The following is a 15,123-nucleotide window of genomic DNA, read 5'->3' on the forward strand; positions in this document are numbered from 1 at the left end:
TGATTGAGTCTATCAAGGTCTATCAATGCTCACCTCTCCAACCCAGGCCTGGTGGAGACCCCACTTAAAACACATGGACCACAGATGGCGGAGGTCTTGTTACCCAAAGGAGATTTTGGGGGTGATTATCAACATAAAAAAGAGTAGATTCTGGGCAGGACTAAAGAAGAATAATATGTGTTGGTCAGAAGATAGATGACTCCATTGGGAATAAAACCATCATCTTGCTTGAAGATGCAAGCAAGAAAAGGAGAGGACAGGGAGCAGGACTAGCTTTGGTGTAAAGTTACATCTCCTACCAATTCCTTAAGGCAGTTTTGGGGGAAAACCAGGGGACAGGTGGAAAATTCTAGGAAAAATGAGGGAAAAGAAATGGCCAGAATGTTAGGAGGAGAATTGTAGAGTTTAGAGTCACAGGGGCCAGAGCAGGGAAGAGTTGCAAAAATGGACTAGAGTCAAATGTCACTGAGAGAACCAGAGGGGAAAAAGGAGGCAGAGGTGAAGAGTGGGAAGCAGGGTGGGACACTGGCTTAACTGAATGGCCGCAGGTCTGAATCGAGTGCAGCTGTGTTTTCCCGGTTCAGCTTTTGTATGTTTCTCACGCTCTCAATAATCGAGACCTAAGTTTCAGTTTTTGCCAGCACTGTTCTCTAAAACAGGAATTGCTGAGAATAATACAACTCTTAATACAGTTAAGAGCTGTGAACTTGCAGGAAATTATCGAAATGTGCTTAACTCTGGATCCTCACAACCAAAAAGTTTTTAAAATGCTTAAACTGTTTCATTGTAATTTTACTTCTTCTCAAAGAAAGTATTTCGAGATAATTTTTATGGAAGATGCCATGTGAAAATAAATTAGTTTGAAATGGCAGAGGCTTTAAAAGATTATAATAGATTGGTAAAGTGGGTCACCTCCCTAGATGTTTGGCATGATGCCCAGAGAAAGAAAGTGAAAAAAGTAAGAAACAGACAAAAGTTGGCATCAGGCAGGAAGCCTTTTAGCTGAGAAAAGTCGCCATGTTCATACCCAATGAGAATAGTGACCTTTCAGCTTTCAAAGAGTGACCTTTGTCCTCAGGCTCAAGATATATTCTGGTGGAAAACACTCAAAGAAGTTTCAGGTTTATGAGAGTGGAGAATAGTGTGCAGGTGTGTGTGAGTGTGAGTGTGTATATGATGATGTAGACATATTAATAAAAGCACATTATGACCACAGGATCATATCCACTTAATAGTTCAAGAAGGATGGAAAAGGAGGTAAAGATCAGAACTTTTGCTCTTGCGTAGTCGATCTGGGTCTAGGAACCCTGCTGGCTGTTGATACATTGGTGCGCCCTTCACACCCCTGGTGAAGTCTTTGCACGCCACATTGGTGCGCCCTTCACACCCCTGGTGAAGTCTTTGGACGCCAGTGCATGCGTGTCTTCTCAGCATGAACCCTTTTAAAAAAGGATTGACTTAAAAAATACAATATTAATTAGGGCTCAGTGCCAAGATCTGGATGGTGTGGAATAGCGCAAACCACTCCTGATCCCTGATGATGTAGACCAGGGTTTCAGAAGCACCTGGAGTCAGAGGTGCTGGAACTATTTGCTAAAAAATGCAGAATATTTGGTCTTGCCTCAGACTAACTGCATCAGGTTTGCCTTTTTCTTCTTCTTCAGATTGTTGAGTTTATTTAAATTTTATTTATTTTTGCATAGATGAAAAATCTTCCTAAGTATAAACTGAAAAGATTTAAAAGATATACAGGTAAAGACTTGGCTTCCCAGGTCTCGCTAATGGTAGAGAACCCACCTGCCAAGAGGCTCAAGAGGTGCGGGTTTGATCCCTGGGTTGGGAAGATCCCCTGGAGGAGGGCATGGGAGTCCACTCCCGTGTTCTTGCCTGGAGAGTCCCCATGGGCAGAGGAGCCTGGCGGGCTACAGTCTATGGGGTCACAAAGAGTCAGACATGACTGAAGCGACTTGGCACACATGCAGGATGCACGTGTGGGCAAAGACTTGGTCCATACCTGACTTCAGGATCCTTGTTCTCCCCCAGGATGGAAACCCTGTTACCATATCCTTCTAGAGACATGTGACGCTTGTGCAAGTATGTCGGACATTCTATCTATCTTCTGTATGAAGAGCTGTACATACATACATGTACATACATAAATACATCTGTTTGTGTGCATATATATATTAAAAACAGAAAGGATAGCAAACTACATACATGGTTCTGATTTTTTAACTTAATCTTGGGATAATTCCACATACACACATTCAGAGCTGTCTTGTTTTTTACTTTTTAGCCATTGACTTGATCCTTTGTAACTGATCAGTTTCCTCCTGATGGATATTTAGCTTGTCTCCAATATTCACCTCTGATAGATGATGTCATAATGAATATTCCTGTTCTTTTTATACATTAGGAGAACGTAACCATATCAGTTGGTCTTTTCAGTTTCAAGCACAGAAAACGAACTCTGGCCTATTGAAACAGAAAAGGAATTAATGAGAGGATCTGCAGAGGGCCAGAGAAGCCAGGAAAAGGGCCAGAATCATTCTGGGTGGGGCCACGGGAACTGGTATGTGAAGACACGCTGGGCCCTGTGCTGCTGCCTCCACCAGGCGTCCCTCTCACCAGAAACGGGAATTTCAGCTAGAATCACTGCTCCTGCCGTTTCTGGAAACCAGATAAGCAGCCACTGGAAGACAGTCACTGCTGCTCCTACCTTTGCTGGAATAGACTATCCACAAGCCCTGCTTCTTTGTGTCATGAACTTCCAAGATTCACTTGAGTGTTGGAGCCTATGTTGCTGCTGCTGCTTCTGCTAAGTTGCTCCGTTGTGTCCGACTCCGTGTGACCGCATAGACGGCAGCCCACCAGGCTCCCCCATCCCTGGGATTCTCCAGGCAAAAATACTGGAGTGGGTTGCCATTTCCTTCTCCAGTGCATGAAAGTGAAAAGTGAAAGTGAAGTCACTCAGTCGTGTCCGACTCCTAGCGACCCCAGGGACTGCAGCCCACCAGGCTCCTCCGTCCATGGGATTTTCCAGGCAAGAGTACTGGAGTGGGGTGCCAGTGCCTTCTCTGGAGCCTCTGTTATGTATCCTTATTCTCAAGGAGTCCAGGAAAGTGAGATTATAGCATCTGCTGGGGGAGTTTTGTAAGAGGGTCAAGTATCTCTACAAAATGGGTTGTGTTGACTAGCCCAGAGCAGACACTTTACCAAGAGCTTGGGTCCAGGGAGTGTATTTGGAAGGTGATTTCAGGAAGCACAAGTGAAAGAGTAGGGAAAATGAGACAAAGAAGGGAGGAAAGTCAATACAAGAAGTACTGACCAGTTGCTTACCACCGTGGGCACCTGGGCTCCCACTGGGGATGCCCCGAGGAGCTGTGTGGGGCCAGCTTTAGGGATGATCCACCAAGCGGTGGGAAAGCCAGGGTATGATCCCTTCAGCTGCCTTTCTTCTTTGGGTGAGGGTTTTCCCAGTAGGGCCCTTAAGCTCCAAGCTGAGTAAGCTCACCATGTACCAGAAAAAGCTCCCAGGGAGAGAAAGAGTCATGGATGCTTGAAGGAGGAAGCTGTCATTGTGTGCAGGGAATGTCCGTCTTGGCTCCCATCACCACGAGTATGGGGTTAGGGATCAACAGTGAGTTCATATGCTAACCAAAAACAAGAGGATGGGAAGACTTCAAAGGAAGAAGTTTACCCTTGTAAACAAAAGAGTAAACACAGGTGTGGCTAACTCATTGATTGCTGAGCAAACACCCTCTTGATGTTCTTTTCAGTCGCTAAGTCATGTCATACTCTTTGTGGCCCCATGGACTGCAGCAAGCCAAGCTTCCCCGTCCTTCACTATCTCCTGGAGTTTGCTAAAATTCATGTCCATTGAGTTGGTGATGCTATCTAACTATCTTGTCCTCTGCCACCATCTTCTCCTTTTGCCTTCAATCTTTCCCAGCATCAGGGTCTTTTCCAATGAGTCTTGATATATCTGGTCCCTAATGAAGGACATGTAAAAATACTGATAGCAGTAAGGTCAATATTGTGAGAAACTTCTAATTTGTTTACTATTGATAGATGCCAGCTACTATGAGGACATCAGACACAATGTTTATTTTATAATTATCAGCTTGTGGGAATATATTTCTACATGCCAATTTTTTTTTATTCCTGAGCATTACTGATGAGTACACACGAAATTGTGACTGCACCATTAGGTTTGATGAATCCATATAATTGCTGCACAAATATTTTGAATTTAATTGCATGTAATGTAGTTAACACTCTGTTATCAGTGCCAATAAGGGGAGCAGTGGCATGGATAATTCGAAACAGTGGAAAACCCAAAATCATTTAAGTGTGACTTTGGAGGTCCATTTTTGACTTGGAGCTGCAGATTCACCTTTCTAATTACATTTTGCTTTAGGCGAGTAGGGAAATTTATTTTCATTTGATAATACATGGACTGATGGGAGAGGAAACTTGTTGAAATGTGTTCTGGCTGTTGGTAGAAGCTGGTATTAGAAGTTTTCAACAGATAGCTACTTTTAAGTGATTGAGAGTTCATGGCTCAAATGTTATTAAAGGGAGTCAGATTATTTCTCTTCATTATTTGTGAGTGTTGATTACCAGACACCATATTAAGTCTTTTACGAAGATGACCTCATTCTTTCCTCAAGCCATCTGCCATTAGGGGATGTTGTGTGAAGAAGGAGGAAGCTTCTAGAATCAAACTGTAGAGGTTTCACATCTTAGTTGCTGGGTTCGAGTTACTAAATGTTTCCTCCTCTGTCAGTAATAATAGTGCTTAACCCATAGCTTTGTTGATGGCCTGTGGTGACAAGATGAGATGATCTATATGAACATGGTGACTGGCTCCTTACTATTATACTCAGTCCATTTTACAGAGAGAGTTGGTTTCAAAACCAGCCTCCAGGGCTTGTTCTGCTTACTTCTCAGCCTGAGCTCTCAGTGAAGCCTCTAGAACAGTGCCCCTCGAATTTTTAAGTGCATGCGGATCACCCAGAGACCTTCCTGAATGCAGATTCTGACTCGGTCTGGGAAGGACCTGAGATTTTGCATGTTTCACCAGCTGCCCAGTGATGCTTATGCTGCTGATTTGGGGACCATACACTGAGTAGCAAGTATAGTTTGGCTCAAACATTTTAATTCCAACTTAATTTTCTCCTTTGCATCCATAAGCAGGTTCAGAGAAGAAGTACTGCTTTCTATCTGCTCCTCTTTGCCACGTGTGGTGCAACCCAGGTCCTGGATTTCCACAAGTCTTCCTGATCCGTCAGGTCCCTTGATTTTGTCCCTGGTCCACTTTTCTAGTATAACTATACCCGTGGTCGTTTGCTGTGAAGCAGCAATGAATACAGACTCGGGGGTCAGTCAGGCTTGGGCTTGAGTTGAGGCTCTGCTGCTTACTAATTTAGTAATTAGTAATTAGCAGTAATTAGTACTGCTCCAAACTTCAGTATCCTCTTCTGTGATATAGGCATGATGACGGAACTCACCGAGTTCTAGGGCCAAGGTGAGACTCAAGATGCTTAATGTAAAAAGTCTTAGCTCAACGATTAGCTCTGAGCAGGTGCTCAGTGAGTGACACCAGGTTGTAAGTAATGTGAAGGTGGGCATGGTATATGTTTTGTTATTTGCCTGTGAATCTAACCCAAACGTGGCTGACTCTTCTTTGCCAGAAATTCACTTCCCAGCCTTTCTTTTAGCTAACAATGCTCATATAATCTAGTTCTGGCCAATGAAATGTGAGATGTAGTCTTCTAGAACTTATGGGGGAAAAAACAAAACAAAACTGGGATCTGGGAAAGAAACCATTTGAGCAAAAGACTTCTGACCTTTCTGTGTTTGATATTTCCAGTGTCCTGTCTTTGCATGTGGTTGTGATGGCTGGGATTGTGGCAGCCCTTTTGTTACCACAGCATTGCAAGTCCTGCATTGAGACTGAACTGCATAGCAACCCAATTTTTCCTTCTGTCTAATCCCCCTGCTCTCTTCTTCCCTCAAGGATGTTGATCCTAAGAGGACTTCCTGATAAAATCCCTGCATGCTAATCTCTGTCTCAGAGTCAGCTTCCTTGAGAACCCAGTTTATGTGAATGTATTCGTAAATATATAGATACAGATGACATGGGTTTTGGCTACTCACAAGGACTTCTATGCTGATACAATATAGGTAACATTTATCTTTTTGTTTGTGTGTTTGTTCTTGGTATCTGAATTCCCTTCTAATGTTGGAAGAAATCTTTCTACCATATAAATCTTGGTTAGAATCAGATTCTTTAAAAATTTTTTATTTTATCATTTTTATGTATTGATTGATTTTTTGGTTGCACTAGGCCTTCGTTGCTGTGCATAGGCTTTCTCTAGTTGTGGCGAGTGGGGGCTACTTTTCACTGCGGTGCATGGGCTTCTCATTGTGGTGGCTTAGCTTGTTGCGGAGTGCGAGAGAAGGGCTCCAGGTGCACAGGCTTCAGTAGCTGCAGCACGTGGACTCAGGAGTTGTGGTGCACGGGCTTAGTTGCTCTGCGGCGTGTGGGATCTTCCCAGACCAGGGATCGAACCTGTGTCCCCTGCATTGGCAAGTGGATTTGTATCTGCCGTACCACCAGGGAAGTCCCAGAATCAGATTCTTTAATTCAAAACTGAACATGCCAAATGTTCACTCTCTCAGACTCTCTTGCAGCTAAGATGTCCTGACCTGCTCTGTGGGAAAACTCCTTCTGAACTTTGCCTTGGTGGCCAGTGATGGTGATGAAATAATGGCAGAGGGATTTTTTTTTCAATGATGCTGCATCTGTATTCATATTTCTGGTACAGCAGTGCCAGTTCATAAGAATGATCTCTCTCCAGGGCTCAGAATCAGCAGGGTCAGCGAGGGTAGGAGAACAAGCTATTGTCTCCAGCATGTGTGGCCACAACCCATCCTAACCAGACTATAACAAAAGCTATAATGTGTGTTTTCTGTGATTCCGAATGAAAAACCACCTTTTGTAGTGCCATTTCTCCAGCTCTTGTTATCTAGGCTTCTTCAATGTTTCTGTGAGCTTCCCGATAACCTTTTCCATATAAATCAACCAGAATCAATCTTTCTTATCTGCATCACAGAACCATGGCTGGGGCATACCACATAAAAATATTTAATTTGTATCCACGGACATTTAAGGTCTTGATGTACTGTTGGTATCATTACCGATAGCAACATAACTGTTGTGTAAAGATTTATGGTTCACAGAATACTTATGCATGCATTATTTCATCTGTTCCTCAAATAGCACTGTGGGGTTAATACACTTACTTTAACTCGTATTTTACAGGTTAGCGTCTAAGAGGTGGATGGCCTACCTACGTTAGCTAGGAGATGGCAGGGCTGGACTGGAGCCTAAGCCTTCATTCAGTGCTTTTAAAGGTTGAAGTCATTGGTAGCAGACACTGTGCTGAGCAAAAATCTCAACCTCTGATTGTGTTGGATAATGGAGATATTTTAAGGAAAAAAATTCAAGTCATAAAAGAAAAGCATATTTTTCTTAATTTAAATAATATAGAAGAGTAGAAGAAGAGGAGGTAACTAGAGGAGACAAACACAAATGTTTCTTCTGGAAAATTTCTAAATATCCTTGAGCCTGTTGAGGTATATTCTTATTTTACACAAATCAGAGCAGATTACACATAATGTTCTTCAACTTGCTTTTTGTTGCATTCAGTGAAAAATCCCAGACATCTTGTCGATATCATTGTATATAGCTTTGCTTAATTCTAACTGGCACTCATTATTATATGCTTATATCTTAATCTGAATGGTCAGTCTTCTATTGATGTATGTTGTCTGAGCTCGGGTTTCTTAGAAGCAGTGCCTGTGCTAGACATTTGCTAGATGATTTATCAGTGGGGTGGTACCCAGGCAGCCCCTCCAGAGGGGACTCAGATTTGAGCCATGAGTGGCCAGCTCTTACTGCTCTTTGTGTGTGGAGATACCAGCTGATTAAAGGGATCTGGGTGGATACCCAGCATCAGGTACATATGTTTATGTGGTTGCCAGTTTTCTCTTTTCTGTGTTAACACTGCTGTGATGAACGTTCTCCTATTCGTGTCTGCATGTGCTGTAAGAAGTTTCTAGATGTGAAAATTCTAAACCAAGGGATGTGGTGGAGAATGCTCGATGCCTACACAGCGTCCATGCTTCCCTTTTCCTTACTGACAGAACACGGGTTTATTGGCTGTGTCCACATTCCAAGTTCTAAAAGACAGCTGTGCTTCTCATGTGGGGTTGAGGGGGTCTCATTCTGACAGGGCCACAGTCCTATTGGATTAGAGCCCCACCTTTGTGACGTCATTTAACCTTAATTACCTCCTAAGGACCCTATTTTCAAATGCAGTTATATTACAGGTTAGGACTTGAGCGCAATTCAATCCACTGCATCGGCCACAGTCTCTGTCCCAGCTCCCTAGCCCCGCTGTTGTGGTGTCAGACAGTCATAGACGGCGTGCAGGCAATGGATGTGGCTATATTCCAATGCAAGCTACTTATAAAACAGGCCGCGGGCTGGTTGGCCCTGGGGCTGTAGTTTGCCCACCCCTGGTTTATGCCATTCTATAAACGAAACATGTGCTAGTAGATTGTGTTTCTCTGAAGACTGAGGAGGTCATAACATCGGCAAAAGCAGCCTAGCACAGACCTTGGCATATGGCAGGCATTCAACATATATCTGCTTTGTTGAATGCTCAAGTTGACATATGTCCTGTACAAAACTATGTGGCTACCTGTTTCCTAGTTGGCACTTCCAGGTTCCACTCCCATTATCTTCATGCCCCTGGTGTTGCTCTCATGACCCCTTATCTTACAGTGAGATTGCATCTGACATGTGCATTCCAATATAAAGTCAGTGTTAAATTAGTGCTCGATGCAAAATCATTGTGTCACTAAATCATCTCTAATGTGGCTGTAGCCAATGACATTCCCATCAACAGTGTATCTGCAGAGAGTGTCTAGCTGCTAGAATTTGACCACTTACTCATCTGTGTCCCAACATTTAGGACAAAACGAGAGAGAAGGTGGTCCATTCATCACAGAACCTGGGGAAAAAGTTAAGGACTTCCCTTTGGTTCTGAAATTTTTTCTGCAACAATAGATGAGGAGTTTTGTTCAGGGTGATGGGACCTGGAGTGTTTGGATGGGTTGATAAGATGGTGATTGATTTTGATGTGACAGCAGGGGCTACAGAGGGATGTTACTACTATGAGACTTGTTAATACAAAAATATTAAGCCCACTCCTGCTCCCTGCGTGTCTCTGATGGGAAAGATACAACATGTAGGAAAACAAGATTCTTTACTAGAAATATTGCTTTGCATGCTTCTCTTTCATTGTTTTCTGTTGCCGGGAGAAGTCAGAAAAGAAACAAGGCAGTAAGTGGAGGGAATTATGGGGAAAGGTGGCATATTTGGGGTCTGCAAATGGATATTGAAAATGCAAAATAGCCTATTGATTTGTGATTGTATTAGGGCAGGTGCCCCAGCTGGTGGTATCAGTAATGGAATTCTGAACTTTTCAATTGACATGGTGCAGCACACATGGGAATAAGGCATGTGGTCGCCTCATTGAGTGCATGCGCGCGTGCTAAGTCGCTTCAGTCGTGTCTGACTCTTTGCTACCCTATGGACTGTAGCCCACCAGGCTCCTCTGTCCATGGGGATTCTCCAGGTATGAATACTGGAGTGGGTTGCTATGTCCACCTCCAGAGGATCTTCCTGACCCAGGGGTCAAACCCACATCCCTTATGTCCCCTGCATTGGCAGATGGCTTCTTTACCACGAGTGCCACCTGGGAAGCCCTGTGATCACCTGATAGTACCACCCAACACCTTCCCCCCTCCAGTCCTTAAAAACTATTCCTCATTACCTGCATCTCCTGCCCTGTGATAGAGTGCTTAAAATTTGCTGCAAAGGTAGTCTTTCCTTCATGAAAGGGGAGGTTTCTTGGTGAAACAGGATGAGCGTGAACTTCTGCTTCTGCTCAGAGCTTAAGGTTTTTTGAGCACTGTATTAGTTATCTGTGGCTGTGTAACAGAGTACTCTAAAACTGAGTGGCTTAAAACAATAATAAACTTGCATTACCTCAGTTTCTATGGGTTAAGAATTCAGAAATGGCTTAACTGGTGGATCTGGCTTGAGGTCTCTCCTGAGATTGCAGTCCAGCTGTCATCTGGGACTGTGGACTGAAGGTTTGCATCCAGGGGACCGCACTTGTAAGAAGCCCATGGCCTTCGAGCTGTTGCTGGTGGTGGGAGGCCTCGCTTCTCTTTAATGGGCCCTCTCAGGGGTCTGCTTGAGCATCTTCATAGCATAATGGATGGCTTGTCCGGAGTGAGTCGAGACCAAGGCATAAGCTACAAAGTCCTTTATGACCCAGACTCAGAAATCCTACAGTCATTTCCATAATACTCTACACAGTGCAGCACCTTTGACTGTGAGAGGGGCACGCACACGGCTGTGACTGTCAGGAGGTTAGTCATCTTGGAGGCTGGTCACCATAAGAGCTTGCATCAGACACTACCTCTATGAACTTGTGGAAGAGCGGCAATACAAGGTGGGATCTACTACTATGAGGAATGGAAACAAATTAGTTCCACTGATTAGTCTCAGGTCACACAGCTAGTGAGTTGTGGAGCTGGGCTTGTCATTTACACAGCAGAATTCAGAGCCTGTAGGTTAACGCTGCCTCCCATACCTTCCTTAGAGAGATCTGAGTTCAAATCCTAGTTCTGCCCCTTGCTTGACTTGATTTTAGTAATGCAACCTGATTTTGTTTGTGCAGACCAAACACAGGAACAATTTGGAAAGTGCAAAAGCAGTTCTTGGCATTTTGAGATTTTCACAAGCTTTTTTTTTCTTAAATTTTCTAAACTGAGGTACATATTTAACAGGTAGTAAGAGAGAAATTTTACATAGTGCTTGTATAAGATGTGTTTTTAAAATTACGTATGTATTTTAATGTATATTTGGAAAAAATTTATCAATTGTAATTGACAAGTTACTTAATTGAACCTCAGTTTTGATATCCATAAAATAGGCATAAGAATGCTTACCTCTTAGAGTTGCATGGATCAAAGAAGATAATACGTATCAAAGGCCAAACAATTTAAAGTTCATAACAGGGACTCGATGATATTTATTACTATTAACCTGTGATAAATGTAAAGTGTTCTGGGAAATATTCAAGGTTAAGAGCTGAAGCCATAATCATGTGCACCTATTTCTGCACTTTCTATATTTGAAGGAAGAATCTCTTAGTGATTCGAGTTCCATTTAAGATTATGACCCAGTGGTAGAGGAAGCTAAGAAGGAAATGAGATTTTCTTCTTAGTTATGTTAATAGCATCAGGGAGCATTAACTTTCACAGTCACAGTCTTGATAGGGTAAGATATTTTAAAAGTAGATGTTTTTAAAGAAACCTGGTTGACTTTATTTGGCATGTAAATGTGCCTTGAAAAATTTTCCTTCCCACCCCATGAGGGGTTGCCTAATTGCCTCAGATGCAGATGTTCTGGCTGTGGGTTCCTTTGGGTATGAATTCACACCACTCTGGTTTACCTTCATTGGAGGGACTTACTCTTCCACAATTTAATTTCCAAGCTCTAATGCAAAGCAGGCTTATTTGCTTTGACAGGCAACTACAGGATAAACAGAAAGGGGCAAATTTATATAGTCAGCTAGCTCTCTGCCATGATGAGAAATACGACTTAAACAGGAAACAAAATGAAAAAAATAAAAGATCCCAGACACCATGAGATTTACCCCCAAAGAACTTATTTTCAATGAACCCTAGAAAAAAGAATCAGAAAAGGCTCTTGGAATATCAGAAGAAATAAATATTGATAGGTATCTTCATAATTTGTGTCCATCTTTTGCAAAATAATTTGATGTGCTTTAGAAAAGCCATTGAAACTTTTTGTAAAAAAGGGTATGATTGCTGGAGACATTCAAATAACTTTGGAATAAATGGTCAGACTTCAGAATGTCAAGCCAGTGGTTTGATTTGCTCCAAATTTGAGATTTTTTTATCTTATGCTATAATCTTAGTGATGAAACAGTTGAAGATATAAGAGGATAATGTGGTTTTAAATGTAGCTGTTTTCCTTTTATATAATGTCAAAGGCAATGCATGTTTTTAAAAATATAACAACTAAAAAAAGAAAAATAGAGAAGGAGGAAGTTATCCTTTATCACTACTGACAATGTTAACAGTTTTGAGGATAAGTTCTGGTGTCCCGGTATCATAGCCCATTCTGAAAATAACAGTTTCCTTTTGTGGAGTTGTTGTTCTTGTGGTTCAGTTGCTCAGTTGTGTCTGACTCTTTGTGACCCCATTGCCTGCAGCACACCAGGCTTCCCTGTCCTTCACCATATCCTGGAACTTGCTCAAACTCAAGTCCATTGAGTCAGTGATGCCATCCAACCATCTTGTCCTCTGTCATCCCCTTCTCCTCCTGCCTTCAATCTTCCCAGAATCAGAGTCTTTTCCAATGAATTGGCTCTTCACATCAGGTGGCCAAAATATTGGAGCTTCAGCTTCAGCATCAGTCCTTCCAATGAATATTCAGAGTTGGTTTCCTTTAGGATTGACTGATTTGATCTCCTTGCAGTCCAAGGGACTCTCAAGAGTCTTCTCCAACACCACAGTTCAAAAGCATCAGTTCTTCAGCGCTCAGCCTTCTCTGTGGTCCAACTCTCACATCCATACATGACTACTGGAAAAACCATAGGTTTGACTATATGGACCTTTGTCAGCAAAGAATGTCTCTGCTTTTTAATATGCTGTCTAGGTTGGTCATAGCTTTTCTTCCAAGGAGCAAGCGTCTTTTAATTTCATGGATGCAGTCACCACCTGCAGTGATTTTGGAGCCCAAGAAAATAAAGGCTATCACTGTTTCCATTGTTTCCCCATCTATTTGCCGTGAAGTGATGGGACTGGATGCCATGATCTTAGTTTTCTGAATGTTGAGTTTTAAGCCAACTTTTTCACTCTTCTCTTTCACCTTCATCAAGAAGCTCTTCAGTTCCTCTTCGCTGCCATTAGGGTGATGTCAAATGCATATCTGAGGTTATTGCTGTTTCTCCCAGCAATCTTGATTCCAGCTTGTGCTTCATCTAGCCTGGCATTTCGCATGATGTACTCTGCGTGTAAGTTAAATAAGCAGGGTGACAATATACAGCCTTGACGTACTCCTTTCCCAATTTGGAACCAGTCCGTTGTTCCTTGTCCATTTCTAACTGTTTTTTCTTGACTTGCATACAGATTTCTCAGGAGGCAAGTAGGGTGGTCTGGTATGCCCATCTCTTGAAGAATTTTCCAGTTTTTTTGTGGTCCACACAGTTAAAGGCTTTGGTGTAGTCAATAAAGCAGAAGGAGATGTTTTTCTGGGACTCTTGCTTTTTTTATGATCCAACAAATGTTGGCGATTTGATCTCCGGTTCCTTTGCCTTTTTTAAATCCAATTTGACCATCTAGGAGTTCTTGGTTCACGTGCTGTTGAAGCCTGGATTGGAGAATTTTGAGCATTACTTTGCTAGCATGTGAAATGAGTGCACTTGTGTGATAGTTTGAACATTCTTTGGCATTGCCCTTCTTTGGGATTGGAATGAAAACTGACCTTTTCTAGTCCTGTGGCCACTGCTGAGTTTTCCAAATTTGCTGGCATATTGAGTGCAGCACTTTCACAGCATCATCTTTTAGGATTTGAAATAGCTCAGCTGTAATTCCATCATCTCCACTAGCTTTGTTCATACTAATGCTTCCCAAGGCCCACTTGACATCACACTGTAAGATGTCTGGCTCTAGGTGAGTGATCACACCATTGTGGTTATCTGCATCATAAAGATCTTTTTAATGTAGTTTTTCTGTATATTCTTGCCACCTCTTCTCAATATGTGGAAAATTCTGAAAGAGATGGGAATACCAGACCATCTGACCTGTCTCTTGAGAAACCTGTATGCAGGTCAGGAAGCGACAGTTAGAACTGGACATGGAACAACAGACTGGTTCCAAATAGGAAAAGGAGTACGTCAAGGCTGTATATTGTCACCCTGCTTATTTAACTTATATGCAGAGTACATCATGAGAAATGCTGGGCTGGAAGAAACACAAGCTGGAGTCAAGATTGCCAGGAGAAATATCAATAACCTCAGATATGCGGATGACACCACCCTTATGGCAGAGAGTGAAGAAGAACTGAAGAGCCTCTTGATGAAGGTGAAGGAGGAGAGTGAAAAAGTTGGCTTAAAGCTCAACGTTCAGAAAACTAAGATCATGGCATCTGGTCCCATCACTCCATGGGAAATAGATGGGGAAACAGTGGAAACAGTGTCAGACTTTACTTTTTTGGGCTCCAGAATCACTGCTGATGGTGACTGCAGCCATGAAATTAAAAGACACTTACTCCTTGGAAGGAAGGTTATGGCCAACCTAGATGGCATATTTAAAAGCAGAGACATTACTTTGCCAACAAAAGTCCGTCTAGTCAAGGCTATGGTTTTTCCAGTGGTCATGTATGGATGTGAGAGTTGGACGGTGAAGAAAGCTGAGCGCCGAAGAATTGATGCTTTTGAACTGTGGTGTTGGAGAAGACTCTTCAGAGTCCCTTGGACTGCAAGGAGATCCAATCAATCCATCCTAAAAGAGATCAATCCTGGGTGTTCATTGGAAGGTCTGATGTTGAAGCTGAAACTCCAATACTTTGGCCACCTCATGCAAAGGGTTGACTCATTGGAAAAGACCCTGATGCTGGGTAGGATTGGGGGCAGGAGGAGAAGGGGACGACAGAGGATGAGATGGTTGGATGGCATCACCGACTCGATGAACATGGGTTTGGGTAGACTCTGGGAGTCGGTGATGGACAGGGAGGCCTGACATGCTGCAATTCATGGGGTCGCAGAGAGTCAGACACGACTGAGCGACTGAACTGAACTGAACTGAACTTCTCAATATCATCTGCTTCTGTTAGGTCCATTCCATTTCTGTCCTTTATTGTGCAGAAAATGTTGCCTTGGTACCTCTAATTTTCTTGAAGAGACCTCTTGTCTTTCCCATTCTATTGTTTTCCTCTATTTCTTC

The sequence above is a fragment of the Giraffa tippelskirchi genome, chromosome 13, assembly GCF_054371585.1.
Source record: "Giraffa tippelskirchi isolate mGirTip1 chromosome 13, T2T-mGirTip1v1.2.pri, whole genome shotgun sequence".
Classification (NCBI taxonomy): Eukaryota; Metazoa; Chordata; class Mammalia; order Artiodactyla; family Giraffidae; genus Giraffa; species Giraffa tippelskirchi.